This window comes from Mesoplodon bidens (genome assembly GCF_964165515.1).
Source record: "Mesoplodon bidens genome assembly, contig: HAP1_SCAFFOLD_157, whole genome shotgun sequence".
In the NCBI taxonomy this organism is placed as follows: Eukaryota; Metazoa; Chordata; class Mammalia; order Artiodactyla; family Ziphiidae; genus Mesoplodon; species Mesoplodon bidens.
The window spans coordinates 127,576-142,426 of NW_027671774.1; the positions used below are offsets into that span (position 1 = coordinate 127,576).

The 14,851-nt window shown below is 40.6% G+C and overlaps 1 protein-coding gene and 1 pseudogene across 2 annotated transcripts in view; both read right to left on the bottom strand.

The window, feature by feature from the left end:
• Positions 1–14,851, bottom strand: part of LOC308611089 (centrosomal protein of 78 kDa-like) — a 727,725-nt pseudogene that overhangs the window by 127,375 nt on the left and 585,499 nt on the right. The gene's annotated exons all lie outside the window — the stretch shown is intronic.
• LOC308611075 (BCL-6 corepressor-like) overlaps positions 1,607–14,851 on the bottom strand; it is a 53,930-nt gene continuing 40,685 nt past the window's right edge. Inside the window, exons 7-8 of the mRNA XM_081260006.1 lie at positions 10,721–10,859; positions 1,607–1,877 (exon numbers count right to left, since the gene is read on the bottom strand). The gene's annotated coding sequence lies outside the window, so the exon portion shown is untranslated. The remainder of the gene's footprint in view (positions 1,878–10,720; positions 10,860–14,851) is intronic.

The following is a 14,851-nucleotide window of genomic DNA, read 5'->3' on the forward strand; positions in this document are numbered from 1 at the left end:
GGAGATTGATAGTTGATGGAGTGGTGTTTTGTCAGTGAATGAATTGGTGTTGGTGTTGGGAAGGAAGGAACAAACACATTCTTGGAAACTGGAGGAAAGGTGGTAAAGAAGTGTAGGAATGGAGGTGTGACAGGCAGTGGACAGGGTGCATGGAACATATTGAAGCTTCTAGTGAGACAGTGGGATGTCTCCTAGAGGATGAATCTGGAAATGGCTGAGGATTTGGGGGAGAGAGAGGCTTGTAGTCTGGAGTAGGATGTTAGCTTTTAAGATTTTAGAAGTAGGGCTTCCCTGGTGGCGGGGTGGTTGAGAGTCCGCCTGCCGATGCAGGGGCTATGGTTTGTGCCCAGGTCTGGGAGGATCCCGCATGGCGCGGAGCGGCTGGGCCCGTGACCATAGCCGCTGAGCCTGCGCATCCGGAGCCTGTGCTCCGCAATGGGAGAGGCCACAGGAGTGAGAGGCCCGTGTACCGCAAAAAAAAAAAAAAAAAAAAAAAAAAAAAAAGATTTTAGAAGTATTTCATGATTGTAAGTCTGGGGAAATCTAAACTGCTCTTCTGTGATTATAATAACCTTTGTCTTTTCTCCTTTCCTCCTCTCGTCTAGCCTTGGGCAGTTGGCCACAATGGCTGGTATAGATCAGTCAGATTTTCATTTACTAGGTCGTCCCCAGATGAATTCTCCTGTTAGTAGTCCACCTAAAGAAGAAAAGAAGGCACTTGAAGAAGGAAAATCAGAATCAAAACAGGGTGCCCCATAACAAATGCAAAATAGCCAAGTAAATGGACAGAACAGCACTTAATGATTCTAAGAGTGATTAGCAAAAAGGAAATGACCAAGTCAGCAAGAAAACAATAACGATCAGTCTCTAATAGTTCACATGCCCGGGAGCTAGAAGACTCTGGAATCCTTTCGAAATCTGAGATTAGTAAATGTGGGCCCATTTCATGATACTGTACTTTTGTAAATAAGGAGACTGGAAGTTCTTGAGAAAATTTATGAGTTAAAGCAAACTATCCTTAATGAAGAAAGAAGACATTAGAGAAAATATATCCAGATTTTAAATTGTATAAATGTCTATTCTGTTCATATTTTATCTAGGTTTCTATTTGTATGCAGTCAGCTTACAATGAAGGAACACTAATGAAGGTACACATACTGATATAATTTTTAAAATAAGTAGTCCAGACATAGCTAATAGGTAACATATTAGAGTGAATCACCTGGTTATGGGAATGGGAGGGGAAAACCTGTCAGCTTTTCCTCTAGCCTCACTTGGAGCCCCCATCAGCCAATCTCAGAGCGGTCTTGGGAACTGACAGCTTGAGAACACAGTCTGGTCACAAACTATATACGGTTTACATGTGCCTGGAGGATAGAAAAGACATTAATTACCTTACAGAATAGGGTTTTATTTTTAGTGAGGGAAAGGAAATGGGTAATAACTACCCCAATCACCAAAGTCTGAAAACGTAGCGGACATAGCCTTGGATATAGCTAGGTTAAGCTGAGAATCACTTGGCAAGATATAATTACAAAAAAAAACTGGCTCTGAAATCTTCTGATTAATCAATTGACTGTGTTAATAATAAGATTACAGAGTAACATTGAAGTTTTGAACTCTACTTTTTAATGGTTGGCTTTGTTCATCACTGAATTTTTGTCTTGTCTTTTGTCTTCCCCTCCACTTTCCGAAAATTACAGGTGATGCTAGGATTCCTTTGCCTCTCGACTCCTTCCGTGTCCCAGCGTCTACTCAGGAGGCCTTAGAAACTTCCAAAGACAACCTGGGGGTCCCAGTCACAGAGCAGCGGCAGGAGTCTTTTGAAGATTTCATTGCTAGAACATATTCTCCTTCAGCAGACGTCATTTCTGGAACTGGAAGTCAAAGAAAAGAAGAGGAATTATCTAGAAATAGCAGGTCTTCTTCAGAGAAAATGAGCAAAGCAGGTGAATAGACCAAAAACTACTCTGCTAAGAAACAACCTGGGAAGGACCTGCATTCCTGCTCTGACTCACCTGTAAAGCAGAAAAGCAAAGGAATTGGGCAAAATAATTCTTTGGTTAATAAACCAATTAAAAGTGAGTCTTCGAGAAAACACATTTCTGTTAAGAAAGAGAGTAGAATAGTGACTGTGTCATCAAAGACAACTAAAAGTAAACTCAGTGTACTAGAACAGTCTGAAAGTGATACTCTTGGATCTGATTGTGAATTTCAAGAAAGCATCCATACTCTATCACACCTAACGTAGGTCTAAATCTTTTAAAATTATGTTTTTGCCTTCAAATTTTCATAAATTACTTATGTTATTATTATAGCATATGGTGTTTTCAGTTACTTGACTGGAAGCCATTAGAGAAAGATTTTTTTATCTATACTTTTTTATTATAATGAAAGTTTGGGTGTACTTTTCCTTGTAACACTTTGCACCATTCATTCAGCTAGTGTTTACTGAGGGCTTCATATGTACAGTACTTTTCTGGGTGCTGTTGCTTTCAGCAGTGAACAAAATAAAGCCTTTACTCTCCTGGAACTAGCACTCTGTGGTGGCAGAAAACATAAACAACAAAGCAGGCTAAGGGTTAAAAAGAGATGGGAATAATAAATGGAATAGTTTTACCATTTGGTTAAACATCAAACTATTATAAATCACACGGCCAGAAGCCATTGACATATTTTAATTCATAATAACCAGAGAGCCTCAAACATTTACCAAGGCACTTAACCATGTTTATGGATTACAGCAATGCTCTGAGGTAGGGAACTCTTACCATCCCCATTTTATAGATGAACAGTCTGAGGAGACATTATGTGAGTTGCCCAGAATTACACAGCTATAAGTAAGTGGGAAGTTGCAATGTGACCCGAACCCATGCTCTTTTTTTTTTTTAATGTATGGACTTTATTATCTTTCATTTGTTTCTGATTTATGTGAATTTTTTCTTTAAAGATTTTTTATGCTGTCAACCATTTTTAAAGTGTTTATTGCATTTGTTACAGTATTGCTTCTGTTTTATATTTTGGTTTTTTGGCCTCAAGGCATGTGGGATCTTAGCTCCCCGACCAGGGATTGAACCCTCACCCCCTCCATTGGAAGGCAAAGTCTTAACCACTGGACCACCAGGGAAGTTCCCCTTATGTGACTATTTTTCTGGCAATTTTTTTAAATTTTATTTTTTATTGACATACACTTGAATTACAGTGTTGTGTTAATTACTGCTGTACAGGAAAGTGACTCAGTTACACATTTATGTACATTCTTTTTCATATTCTTTTCCATTACGGTTTATCACAGGATATAGGATATAGTTCCCTGTGCTCTACAGTAGGAACTTTTTGGGTTTTTTTTAAATACATGCACTTTTTAAAAATAAATGCATGTATGTATTTATTTTTGGCTGTGTTTGGCCTTTGTTGCTGCACTCGGGCTTCCTCTAGTTGAGGTGCACATGCTTCTCATTGTGGTGGCTTCTCTTGTTGCAGAGCACGGGCTCTAGGTGCCTGGACTTCAGTAGTTGTGACATCCGGCTTAGTTGCTCTCTGGCATGTGGGATCTTCCCGGACCAGGGCTTGAACCCATGTCCCCTGCATTGGCAGGCGTATTCTTAACCACTGCGCCACCAGGGAAGTCCCACGTAGGACCTTTTTGTTTATCCATCCTGTATATACACCAGTTTGCATCTGCTAATCCCAAACTCCCAATCCAACCCTCTCCCACCCCCTCCTCCTTGGCAACCGCTAGTCTATTCTCTATGTCCCTGTTTATGTTTCTGTTCACACATAGGCTGTAACCAGGCTCTTAATTACTTTGTTATCCTGTTCCCTTGTTAAGAAGGGTTTAAGGAAGGCACAGAGAGAAGCCAGTGACCACTAGAAGTGCAAAAACAGTGGGGCTGTCAGAAAGCACACCTGTCTCCTTCCCCCATTGTGAGCAGAATTTTTAAACGGCAGAGTATGTAAGAGTATGTGATGACACATCTCTGGATTAAATTATGTCTCCCTGGTAAAACATGTACAGATAAGTCTTTAGTTCAATCAGAGTGAAAGGTGAGATCAGAGAAAAGCTGGAGTGTCAGATTTCTTGTAGAAGGTCCTGCCTGATTGTTACTAAGAGGGCTACTACAGTACTAGTTAGTTCATTAGTCATGGGTTGAGTGTTAGAGGAGTGAAACAATGAGCAAGATGTAGTGTTGGCCCTTTAGCAGTGGAGTCAGAGGGGAAGACGCACAGCAGATGTCTCATCCTGCACGTGACCTGCTGTGACGGGCATATTCAGGGCGTTTAGTCAGTGTTTGTGGAAGAAGAGGGGGAGCCGTGAGGCAAAGAAAAGTCATCAAAAGGGGCAGTCCCTAAGCTAAGTCTTAAAGGACTCGTGAGAAACTGGTGAGTCAACCGGTGAAAGGCAAGGATACTCAAGGCAGAGTGGACAGCGGAAGTCCAGAGCCGTGAGTGTGCGAGGGGTGTGTTACAGAGCCACAGGCACAGGCTCTGGAGGATCAGTGCAGTGTCCCCAGGCAGCGGCAAGTGCCCCTAAAGGAGGCAGCGAGGAGGAGGAGAGCATGTCTTAACCAACCATGTGCGTGGAGCTGGTTTCCTCAGAAAATAGCTAAGAATGGAAAGGACAAGTTCGGGTGGCATTTTAGACCACTGACGTCAGTATGGATGAGGAATCTGAAGAAGCCTGGAGATAATTATGCCCCACTCTTCTGAGGAGCAGTGCTTTATATTTTCAAGTGGGATTTTCACGCTGCCACCTCCTCTCCTGTCCCTACTGAAAGGTTTATAGGCCGGCAGAAGGGAGAACCTGGCTTAAGTAAAGTTAATCAGGTTCCTTTACTGTACAGCTTCTCGGGGCTGCTGTAGGCTAATGTTCATTCTGGATCGTCACAGCAGGCGTATGGTACACAGCCATCCTCAAAGCTATTTGACCCTAGAGTCCTTTTTTAATAGAATGTCTAACAACTGGTTCCACCGAAGAGCAATTTCGTAACTTCTAGACCAGGTAATAGCAAGAAGAAAGGGGTCTGAAATAAGGTATAAATGAAGGGAGGAAATAAGTTCTAATTGTATTTAGGAAATTACCAGCAAGACTTGACCTTGGGAAGTAAGGAAGAAGTAGGAGGCGGAGGCTGAACCCCCATCTGTGTGACTAAGGTTGGGTGGTGGTATCATTGAGTTTGGAAATAGGGGATAAAGAACTGAAGTGGGGAAAAGACTTTAGTTCTGGACATGTAGAATTTTGAAGCACCTGTAGAATTCAGAAGACAAACTGGTAGATAACTGGACATGCACGTGAAGACATGGAAAGATAAAAATTTGAATGTCCTCAGCACATATCAGCAGTCATTAAAATCATGAAAATGGATGAGATGTCAGAGAACTGTGAGTCCTGACAACGTTTAAGTGATAAGCAGAGGAAGAATTCTGGGAAGGAGAGAGGTGATAGAGATTCAAGAAGGAGGAAGGAGATGCCAGCGTCGTCCTTCAGAGACTGTGAGTGTCCATTGGATTTGGGCAGTTAGGTCCCCAGTGACCTTAGAGCAGTGCAGGGAAGTGGTGGACAAAAAGCCAGATGGCAATAAACTGAGGGTGTAGGGCTGCCTGTCGGGGCCAGGCGGGGCTAGTGAGGACAGTGGGAATAGGCTGCTCTCAAGGAGTTTGGATGAAAAGAGAAAATAATTAGCAAAAAAGAATTTTTTAGAATGAGAAGGACTTGTATTTTATATGTTGAAATGAAGGAACCAATAAAGGAGATCCTGAAGATGTAGATAATAATTTAGAGAATTGGGGAAACACGGACATATGAATAAGAAAAAAACCTTGCACAGTATATAAAAATCACTTGTATCCTTCGAGCTGGATGGATACTGGTAAGTTTGGGAGGAAATAAAGGTAAGAAGAGATAGAAGTTAAAGAAGTTTATACTGATAGCCTCAGTTTTCTTTGACCAGATTTTTCAGAGACACATATATACACATACATAATTACCGTTTGAAAATTCTTTCATAGTTACATGTTTTATTAATCATGTCTGAGAAAAGTCACTGATTTTCATTTTGTACAGCATTATCTTGTAAGGACAAGATACAGTGACAACTTCCATGCTTTTTGCATATCAGAGCTGACACTGAAAGTATCTGCATAATTGAATTTTCACTTCTTATTTGTAATAAGTTTATCCTTAGGAGGATACTTTCATAGTGTTTGATCACAGATGAGTTTGGGCATTGCTATCACTCAATAATGTGAAGCATCTGTCAGGTTCTCTCCTACACTATATATTCATATTTTGTCCGTTAAGCAAATATTTATTGTCGGCCTGTGGGAATAAGATACACCTAGGTCCTCTTTCCTTGGTATATTCACAAAAGCCTCTGAAACTAAATTTCCAAGTCAGGCCATACTAAGGCCTGGCATAATAAGTTTTCATTGTTAACAGTTTTTTTGTGTTTGTGGGGGTTTTCTGTTTTTATTTTTTTGAAGCAAGGATAAGACACTGTCTTAACTCAGTAGTTGTCCATTCATTAACAAGTCAAAGAAGACATTGATGAAGCATGGTATTTTGAATATCCTTTCCACAGAATAGGTAATGGGCCATCCTGAAACTCTGGTGAGATGCTTATCATTTTCAGATTTTGGAGTGGCTGAGAAAACCCTATTACACCTTGAATTATCACTAGAAACATGAATTCAGCCAAATAAAAACAGTGCCTCTGCCTACTGAGGTGGTCAATTTCCATCTCAACAAAAGTGACCATTTCTCCTTTAGATTAAAATCAAGAAAATCCCCTCTGTCCAGGATGCAATAATGGGGTGCACGAAAGAGGAAAACTGAAGCTATTCCCTCTTTACACCTGAACAGTGAATTCATTCTGATATCAAATATTTGTTATGATTCTGTTATGACCAGGTGCTTTATTATTTAGAGATCAAGTTACTGTTCATTCTTGGTAAGTAAGAAAAATCCACGTTTTAGGACTCTGAATAGTAACTTTATATATATTATATATATATATATTAAAAATAAATATGTATATTATATGTAATATATATTCCACCTATTCAACAAAATTGTAACTTTCATCATCTCTTACGAATGATGAACTGTATTCACTCTTTGGAAAGGGCTTATAGGGAATTAAAGTCTCCATATACTTTTTATATAAGACCGTGGAAACCAAATTCTCAACTGGGAGCAAACTTAGGTTTTGCTATGAAGGTTTATGCTTGCCTGGCCTTAGAGTGGTAGGCCAGGAACTCAAGTTTTTTTCCTCTAAGTTACTTTCATTGATGCCACCCTGAAAAAATTTGGAGGGAGTATTTTTGAAATAGCTTTATCTCAGTAACCCTTTAAAAATGCTTCAGGGTATGGGGAACATAACTGTCAAAATGTTCAAGCAACTCTTGTTGATTTAAGTGTAATGGATCAGGAGCAATACAGGAAGGAGCTGGGTACAAAAGACAAAAGGCGTGAGGCTATTTCATGTATTGTTTTTGGCTTATTGTACAAAACAGAGAAAGTCTCATACACTCGCGCAGCCAAGGTCCCCTACTGTTCTCTCCTTTTAGTAGAAATAAAAGAGAGCTCGTTTCTCAATAGCAGCATTCTATCCTTAAGTGGGTACACAGTGATATTCTGATGGTCTCTGGAGCAGAGAATAATTCCGTGGCAGCTCTGACCTCCAGTCACCGGGTTCTCTGTAACTTAGTCTTTCATGGCCAAGGACTATAATCATTATTTCGATTTATATTTAGCATCTCAAAATGGAAAGGATTCCATGGACAACAAAACAGGAAGTGATTTCATGAAGTGTTTTAGTATGGATAAAACAATAAACTATAAAAATACAAATCATCAGTAAAGCTTTTTCTTTCCGGAGAACTATATTCAGAAATTAATGTAAGCCTCTAAGGTGCGCATGTGTGTTTTTTCACCCATGATCATGTTTGTATGTGTGCGCATTCCACTGCTACAGGAGACATGTAAAATGATATCAGATTTGCTACTATATGCAGTACTGGTTTCTCCCAAGAACTGTGTGCTCGCAGGGTTCGTTCAGGAAGGTGAGTGCCCTACCACCACATCACAGTCATATCTCATCACCTTCGGCAGGTTTAGTTGACACTTTAACCTCACATGCAGGCTTATTAAGTTAGTATTACTCATCAGAACTTGCTTACTAATGAAACAAGCTGAATTAGCCACTGCAGAATCATATTTGGAAATTCAATGAAAATTTTACATTTTTAATAAAGGCCCAGAAATATTATTTCAGAGCAGGTGGTACAGAAAACTGTGGTCAAATTTGACATTCATTCATCATTGAAGTGTGGAACGTGACAGGTGAAAATTGATATTGATTTCTTTCCTCTAATATTTGGAAGAGTTCTAACAGGTAAATCAAATGAGATAACAAGACATATCAGTCTCACTCATTTCTATGATCACATCCTCCCCACATATCACTCCTTCACCTGCCATGTTTTGAATAATTCAATGCCCATAGTCTTTCCTGTCCAGTGTATTATAAGACACACTCAAGCTGGGTTTCCATCATATTAGACTGAAAGCTGAACATTTTAGGAAGGATTATTTAAAACCAAATGCGTCTTGAGCCCAACAGCCTATGAAACCAAACAATCCTGGGAGTTCAGTTGGATTCAGAAAATTCAGTAATCCTATTTGATGTATGTTAACCGTATCAATATTAACAACCTTCTGCTGGATTTCAGCACTGATTTGAGAGCTGAGTTACTACTGGTCTTGTATTTTACCTAGTTGTGAAAGCACTGAGAGAGTTGTTCTTGGGTTGAACTTGACCTGCCTCTGGGAATGCTCTCTGTTCTATCCATCTTGAAAAGCTTTATTCAAGTGCATTTCTCTGCCTGCCTTCTCTTCACTTGCACCCCTTGGGAAAACGAAAGATGCTCAAATATAGATGTAAACACTGCAGGTGCTCTGCTTGGCAATGGTGTCTTTCAGCTTCCCAATAAAAAATTATATTGCTGACCACCCATTTGACTGAAAAGTGACTCATTTTACTGACAGATATCTGGATTGAGATGCCAAAAGAAATAGGTCATTTCAAATTTCCTTTTTAAGTCATAGCTTTGTGTTGCAACACTACTTGTTCAAAACTTAGATCATGAAGGTTCCTTCCTATGACCTCCAAATAATTAAAATGTTCTTCAATAGGCTATATAAAAAGCAAGCAGAGGGGCTTCCCTGGTGGCACAGTGGTTGGGAGTCCGCCTGCCGATGCAGGGGACACGGGTTCGTGCCCCGGTCCGGGAGGATCCCACATGCCGCGGAGCGGCTGGGCCCGTGGGCCATGGCCACTGGGCCTGCGCGTCCGGAGCCTGTGCTCCGCAACGGGAGAGGCCGCAGCAGTGAGAGGCCCGCGTACCGCAACAACAACAACAACAAAATAAATAAAATAAAGCAAGCACAATATTCCTAATTATCAATCTTTCTCTTGAGTCATATAGTTCTTGTAATTTCAAGGAAGAGAAACTCAAATGGAAAGTGTTACAATAGCCAAGCATACCAGCACTATTATCTAACCATTCAGCAATTTTCTCTGCCAAGTCACTCTGAACTTTAGACTACTGAGGATGTCTTCTTAATTAATTTTTAAAGTTCTCCTCTTTTGAGTTAAAAAATGGTCACAATTTTATAAGTAAAATTAAAGAAAAATACCAAAGAGAACATCTGAGATGTTTCCATTAGGCATTATATATATATACATAAATTTAATAGATATACATATGTAAATGCACTGGGATACATCTCCATCTTCTGTGTCAGTCGGACATAGGTCCGTTTTCTTAGGAATAGGGAACTCCTTTCACAATGGAAGTGAGGAAATTGGCAAATGTACACCATATAAGTACTTTTGGATGGTAGTGACCAAGTTCTCAAAACACACACACACACACACACACACACACACACACTGAAGAATATCAGAACACTTAACATTTCAAAGACACAGGAAGAGAAATGCAAGTTTCCCCTAGAAAGCCTTTTGTTTTTTTGAAGTCAGAATTCTGAAAAGATGTTTTTATCAAGCCAGCTTTTTCTAACTTAACTGCATATGCAATAAAAGAGTCCTATCTTAGTCATTTTTAGGGCAAGATTTTCTTTAAGTCCCAAGAAAGTAAGCACTTGTAAATGTAAATTTTGTATGTACATAAACCTGGCCAGGATATCCGTTGGAGGCTGGAAATCTGTTGTTGTTCCTTTTCCTTTTGTATTGAAAGCTAAGTTCCCCATTCTGAGTTCAATTTGTGAAGATCACTTTTATTTTGACAAACTCTATTAAAGTAGCCAATTCAAGGAAGACAGGTTAGTCTTCCACCTAATTACCCAGTCCAACTTTTTCTCAGTGTCTTTCACCTGAGCAAAGTCTCCCCAGTCTTTCAACTGAGGATAAACCACGCAGTGTGTAAACTGAGCAAGATCTTCCCAGTGTCTTTTAAGTGAGGCTAACCCACTTGAGCAAAAGTCTTCCCAGTGTTTTTCTACCGAGGTTAAGCTCTCAGTGTTTAAACTGAGTAAAAATCTTCCCAGTGTCTTTCACTGAGGATGACCCAGGTACTTCTTCTTGAAACCAAGTTTCAAGGATAACCTACTACTCAAGAGAAGAGTTTAACACCACTGAATAAAACTTAGGATCATCAACCAAAACTGGAGATCCAAGAACCAGGAGATACTCACCCAAATTCGTCTGGACTCTCTGAGAAAGCGGACAGGCCCAAGAAGCCTCTGCTGGTGCCAGGACTCTGGATCCTCATAGAGTTCAGGCAAAGAAGAAAAGTCTGCTCTGGGCCCCTTCATTGGTTGCCAAGACTGCTGACTGAAAACTATGCACAGCCCAAAAGGAGAATTATGTTTTATTTGGCAGATTTTCTGAGGACTTAAGCCCAGAACACAGCCTGTCAGATCACTCTGAGGAACTGCTCAGAAGACCTAAGGGAGGAGTCAACCAAAACCAGGTAGTCAGAACATCAAAAGATTGCTATTAATTAAAGAAAACTAGACCTCTCAAGTTAAGGACTTTAGCACTTCTCTATGTATGAGAAGATGAAAGAATCTGGGCTCCGTGAAATCATTCCTTTGATATGCACCTTAACTCTAGAACCAGTACCCTGTTTTTCTCCATCCCGAATCCCCTCAAGGTGCACAGTTGAGGGTTCCTGCTTTGACGTCTGACTTGATGCCTGCAACATCCTTTGTCTACTCATATGGCAGGGAACATTTTTCATCCACGGGTAAGAAATTGAGGAGAAAATTAACATAATTCAAGATATAAAACCATTACAATACTAAAAATTCCCAAATGTCAAACAAACATAAGTACCCTTGACCTGTAAAATGGAAGATGCCAAAGAAGGGAAAAAAAGAAACAATAAAGAAAATGTAGAAAATAAAGCATAATATAAGATGGCAGAAATCAATTACAGTAGAACAATAATTAAATAAATCAAGGTAAATGTTATCATAAGATTTTTAAATTTCAAAAAAAAACCCCATCAAACAAAACATATTGAAAATAAAGTCATAGAGAAAATTTAGGGAGCAAATATGAATGCAAAGAAGACCTGTTAGGTAGTTAGTCAGACGTTAGCAGCAAGGAGGTGACTGGTGGGAAAGACACGAAGAAGAAATTGAGTCACACGCAGCCACCTGGGGACCCTCCCTTGACTCCACCCAGAACGGGAGAAACTATGGTCGGGTGGTGGGCAGCTTACCCTGATAAAGAGAGGCACAGCAACACCAGGGGACTTCTCCAGGCTGTGCACGCCCAGACCAGACAGGCGTATAACCTATAGTAAATCCAAACTCATTATACCGTAATTACAATAAATTACATGTGGTTTTGCCCCTCCCCCCACCATTTCTTGGGGATTCAAGGATGAGAGCATGCGCAGCAGAAAACTTGTTCCATAGCTCAGGACTGTCAATCAAATAATGATCCTTGTCACTCACCCCCACCTCTCTGCAAAATGTTCCTTAAAAGCGCTCGTAAGCCTTTATAGGAATGCTGCTTTCAATTTGCAGAAACAGTAGACCCATCCCCCCCCCACCCCGAAAGTGTACCGTTGCTTCGATATACTTTGCTTTGGGCTTGCTTCACTTCGCTGAAATAGCCTGTTCTCAGAAACAGCCTGCTCTTTCTCTCTCCTTCTCTCTCCCTCTCTGAGAGTGTACCTATGCTTAAATAAACTTTGCTTTCTGCTTAAGCTTAACATGGGAGTTTGCGATCCTTTGCTTACTATCATGGAACCAAGATAGCTGTTCCAGGCCTTCCACTGACCTCCTCGGTTGAAGCTATTTTGTTACAAAGCATGTCCACATGGTGACAGACCTCAGTCTAAATTTTGATAAAAGGTTAAGAATTAAGGTGAGAATATCATATGGGAGGAAAAGACCATAGGAAAAATAGTAGATGTAGGAGATATGTTTGTGAAAGTGCACATTCATGGCAATATAGCCAAACAAACTCACATGCCCACGTTCCCACTAAAACTGTATAAAATTATGACCAACAAGCAGAGAATACACATTATTTTAAAGCCCTCATGGGGCATTAAGACATATTTACCATGTGAATCCTTCAGTGAATCTTGTGTTACTGCTAAGGGATAGGAAGTGGGTCATAAGGGAATTTTGTGTAAGACTCAAAGCTCCCTTTCTATATGGTTCAGGCTGGACTTGAAGCTTCAGGGGCCTGGGAGGATGGGGCAGGAAAGGTAAGGCACACTCAGAAAAGAGAATACATACATAACACACTAGGGATATCTGAAGAGGCTGCTCAAGACCTGGCTCAGCCCCAAGGGTTTGACCCCTCGTCCTACTCTTCACCCTACAGCCCTTTAGGGTCAGGACCTTGGCTCACCCTAACCCATTCCTAGCTTCCGGGTATAGAATGAGTGCACATGTCTGAATGTTAATGTTCTCTCAAAATTTACATGTTGAAATCCTACCTCTTAAAGATAGGAGGCGGGGCCATGCAAAAGTGCTTATGAGCTTTCATGAATGGGATTAGTGCCTTATAAAAGAGACTCCAGAGATATCTCTAGCCTCCTCCCATCATATGAGGATACAGAGAGAAGGCTCCAGCTGTGAACCAAGAAGAGAGCTCTCACTACGAGGTGGCCATACTGGTGACTCGATCTTGGGCTTCCCAGCCTCCAGAACTGTGATAATAAATGTCTGTTGTCTTTAATCTACCCAGTCTATGGTATATTGTTATAGCAGCCCTAATGGATTAAGACCACATATTTCAAAATTTATCTGGAGAGTGGGGACTGTCTTATCGTTGCAAACTAAGAAGCTGGGTTGAGACAACATATGAAAGATTTTTTTTTAAGTAGAAAATTATGGATTATTAGATTTGAAAGTACTAGATTGGTTAAGGAAAATGAGTACGTGTGTGTGTGCGTGTTTGCAGTGTGTCCCAAAAGTTTTTGTGCAGTTTAAAGATTTACTAACTCCAGAATTATAAACACTACAAACTTACAAAAATATCATTTGAAGGTTTAACTGTTACCAGATGCAAGTCTGTGTGCCTGATGCACAGTGAGGCTAAATACTGAAACATCAGAGTTTGGAGCAGAGAAAGGTTTACACAGTGCCATGCAAGAAGACACGTGGCTCATGCCCAGGAAAAACCCCAAACTCCCTGAAGGCTTTCAGCAAAGCCTTTTTAAAGGCAAGGTGAGGGAGGGGCATGGCTAATTGTTGCAAATATCTTGGTGTTGGATCCTTTGTTCTAGCAGCTGGCCAGATGGGTCAGATCCTGGTCAGGTCACGTGTTCCTGTAAACCGCCAACAAAACAATTATTCTTCTCTGTTCTGCAACTTTTTATCTCCATGAATGGGCTCTTAAAAGTCAGAGCCTTAGAAATAGGCTATCCTGTACATTTCAGGCTCTAGACAACATTGTTTTACAAAAAGTGCAGAGCCAGCCTGGGTCACAGGGATGGACAGAGTTAGCTCAGGCAACAAAGCATAAAGATTAAAGTAAAAAAGATCTGATGTGGAGTCAGATTTGTTCTTCCCTATTACATAACTATTTATCATTCTTTCATACTTATGAATTTTGAAAAATAAATTATTTTAATTTTTGTGTGTAGTTCCCTCTGATAGAAAATGAGGCAAAACATACACTATTCAAAATTCACAAAACTAAATAAGTGTAAAAGAAATTCAAGTTCTATCCCTGGGTTTACACAAGACACAAACATGATGTGGGAAAGTTGGAGCTGAGGACAAAGGAAATCCTGAGTAAAAATGTCTGTGAAACAGCCAGTCTTCCAGGGTCAGCTTAAGATGTTCAAGAGTTATCACGGTGGGCCTCAAGTAAAGGTCTCTAATGGATGAAGGAACCAGGTTCCAGATGGAATGAACAGAAAATTGGCTAAGGTCTCTCTGACAGGATGAGAGTGGTTGGAAGGAGGGATCTGGAAGCCCCAGGAGGGTGCAGGTGTCTGTGGGTCTGGATGGGAAGGAGGGGCAGTGATTCAGCCTCTTTCTCTTATTGCCCCTCCCCCACACTCAGGAGCCCTTTGTGACAAGGCCACAGCTCTGTGATGAAGGCCTGGGGTTCTGCCATCAAGCGAACTCCCAGTGCTCTGTTGCCTGAGGGCAGCAATGCAGTTCAGAAGATGGAGAATCTCTTTTCTTTGAAAAACACTGTTGCTATCTGGCTGAGATCCAGCCCAACTTCCTGGGTGATTGATATCATCCTTGGGTTCCTGTGTGGACTGGGGCTCTTCCTAATGTTACTCCCCTGCTTCCAGAGTAATCCATTCTTAGCACCACCTAGAAAACATAGAAACATCA